Source organism: Fonticula alba (assembly GCF_000388065.1).
Source record: "Fonticula alba strain ATCC 38817 unplaced genomic scaffold supercont2.6, whole genome shotgun sequence".
Classification (NCBI taxonomy): Eukaryota; order Rotosphaerida; family Fonticulaceae; genus Fonticula; species Fonticula alba.
Genome location: NW_009242976.1, coordinates 1,191,959 through 1,195,208, shown reverse-complemented (window position 1 = coordinate 1,195,208; position 3,250 = coordinate 1,191,959).

Genomic DNA, 3,250 nt, shown 5'->3' with positions numbered 1-3,250 from the left:
CCTGCCGCAGGGCCACGGCCGGGCCACCGGAGCCGGGAGGGCGCCAACACACACGGGCGTGCGCGTGTGCGCACGCTAGTGCCGGTAGCCCTACCCGGGGGTCGAGTCCTTTCCTGCCAGGCCGAAGGACCATTGCGGCGTGGCAGGCCCCGAGTGCACATGCGGTTCTAGCCAGGGGGACCGAGGGATGGGGTGGCCGGGCGGGCGGGAGAGGGAGGGTAGGCGGGGTGCGGCCATGCTCGCGGCCCTGCCACCTTGCCCCCTGTCCCGGACCCTCTCTTCCCTACTCCGGCGGAAGCCGCGCATGTGGGGTCCCCTCGAAAGAACCTGAGGTGGGACAGCCCAAGAGAGAGAGAGAGAGAGAGAGAGGGAAAGAGGCGGAGAAAAAGGCTACCAACAACGGGGACCGAGCCAGCAGGCAGGCAGAAGCCGGCCAGCGGCCAACCTCGTCGGGGCGTCGCAGGAAGCCCGTACCCTCACACACAGCCGGACGGTGCACCCGGCGACCAGACGCAGGAGGGCGCGAGGGCGCGAGGGCGCGAGGGCGCGAGGCGGACACCGCCAAGCGCGGTGCAGGAAACACGCACGGCACGCCCTCGCATGCCTGCCCACGGGCACGCAAGAACTGCCCGCCCCCTCCGGCGGGAAAGTTGGAGGGAGGAGCGCTCCCCCGCGCGCGCGCGCGCGCACACGCCTGCCCCCCGCCGCTGGTGTGAAAGCGTGAAAGGCCCGCCATGCCCTTGCCTCGACGGACGCCGCTTACCCAAGAAGTATCGCCGGAAATAACGTTATCCCGAAGGGGGACAGGGTGGGAGGGAGAAACGGGAGGACTTTGTCACGGTGTGGGGCGTCGGGAGAGGGGGAGGGGGGGGGGGGGGGGGTGCCGGGACGCGCGGATGCGTGGGCTCGTGAGCGCGGGCGGGTGCGTGCGCACGTAAGCGCGCGCAGAGCCGGGGATGCCGGGGCAGCAGGGGCCCCGAACTTCCCGCCAAAGCTCCGGTCTGGGCAAACTTTGGCCCTCGCTCTTTTTTCCACGGCCCCGAGGCAGCAGGTGGGCGGAGCCAGGAACCTGGAACCTTCTGTGCCAGGGGCGGCGCCGTCCTTCCACATGGTGGTGTGCGGCCGGCTCCCCCCTGCCTCTCCTTGCCCCACCCTCACCCCCCCCCCCGGCAGACACACCCCTTCTCAGGTCGGAGTCCGAGCGAGGGCGGGGGGGGGGGGGGGGGGGCCGCGCGCGGGCAAAAGGGACTTGGCCCAAGATCCAAGCCCTGGCAGGGGGCGAGGCCGGCCACGCTGTCGCACCCTGTGGGCGAGTACACGCGGCATGCGCCTTGCGGGGAATACCGCGCGGCGTTCGACTGCCCAGTGGGGAGGCGCCCATGCGCGCCCACGCGGGGGGGTCGGGCGAGGGAAAACGCGCCCACATCGGGCCTGTGTGCACCACACTCCCCCGCACCCCCGCCGCCGTGAGCCCTTGCCCCGGGCGGTGGAAGCGAGCACAGCAAGGAAAAGGGCCCGACAAAAAGGAGGGCGGACGAACCGCATTCCGGCAATCGACCCGGCCCAGTGTTGTTGCAAGAGGTGACAAGCACGGCGGCCGCCTTTGCTCATAGCCAAGGCAAAAGAGTCAGCACGAGGGCACGGCGCGGGGGCAGGCCAGTCGCCACACAAACATCCAGGCCGGCTGACAGCGACACTCGGGCATTAGGTGCGGCACGCACGCACGCACGCACGCACGCACGCACGCACGCACGAAGCAAGCAGGCTCACCTGCCACGAAGCCGACCCCGATGCGAGGGCGCCCTGCACGCTCCGAAGGCCCGCGACCTCTGCCCCCCCCCGGGAGGCGTGAGCCCAGACCAGCCGGCGCCTCGCCCGCACCAGGCCTGGGCGGGCATCCCTCATGGCACCCCCGGGCGAATACCGCCCCGGGCCGCCTCTCGACTCCAATCACCACCAGCGGAAGCGTACCCACGCGCGCAAACGCCCCGCTGGCACCTGCCCCCCTGCGGACGGTGGACGAGAGACGCCGGTTACCAGGGATTGCCCGGGCAAGGATGAACAATATTCACATTAGTTTAGGCATGCCCACCGCCCGAGCAGGGGGGGGTTGTGCGCGGCCCGGCCAACGGGCCGATCCACCGGCCCGCCCACCCGTGAGCATGCATGTGCCCGCACGCACTCCACGAAAAGGGGGGGGGGGGGGGGGGGGGGGGGGGGGGGTAGGCCCCGGGCCCACGACCCCGCCACCCCCCCCCCCCGGGCCCGAGGAGCTCGGACTGGGCCACGATCTTCGCTGGGGCCCGGCGGCAATTTGATCGGGGGCAATCTGGCCGCGAGGAGCTTGCCCCCTCCCCCCCCCGCGGGAGGGCGGGCAGCGAAGGGTCCTTGGACCGCGAGACCCCCAGCCCGTGCTTCCTCCCCCCGGCCCCCATCGTCGCCGGCACCGCCACCGCCGCCACACAGGCGAGGGCCAGTGCGAGCGACGAGAGGGGCCCCGCCAGACCGGCGGGGAATCGGCTGCCCGACGACGACCGCCACGCTTGGCTCTTGCGATCGACAGGTCGGCTGCGAATGCGCTCGCGGTGCCGCAGCCCGCCCCCCCCACCAAAGACAGGCCCAGCAATTGGCAAGCGGAGACCGCGGCAGACCGTCCCATCGGCCCGAAGCCGGGCGACAACACCCGGGCACGGCTCCGTGCCCCGCACAAACACGCGAACCCCTTCGCGGGAGGGGCCTCACACGCAGCGGCCAAGGGGATCCCCTCCATCGCCGGTGTCAATTTTCCGACCCGCCGCCCGCGCTCCTGCGCGCAGGCCCTCCGACCGCCGCTCCCCGCCATACCCCGCCCCCCTCGGGCCACCCCCCCCCCCCCCAGGGTGCTGGGTCCTGACGACCGAGAGGTGAACGGCCTCTGCAGGTGGTCGGGCCCGTCTGCAGGTATGCGCGTGTGACCGGCCTCCATCAGAGCGGGCGAGAACCACGCCCTCCCCCCTCACGGAGAGGGGAAACCACCACACAGGTGACCCGGAAAGAAGGGCACCGACCACGGGGGGGGGGGGGAGAGGGGCGGGGAGGCGCTGACCGTCGGGCTCTCCCCGTGTGGCCCACTCCTCCCCCGCGGCCCGATAAAAAAAAGGCAATCGAGATGGCAGTTTCAGAGACAGGCCCCCGATCCTGCCGCCCAGACTCCCCCTGCGTTGCCCCCCCCCCCCTTGCCTCCCGCAGGACTCACCGCCTTCTCCGCTCG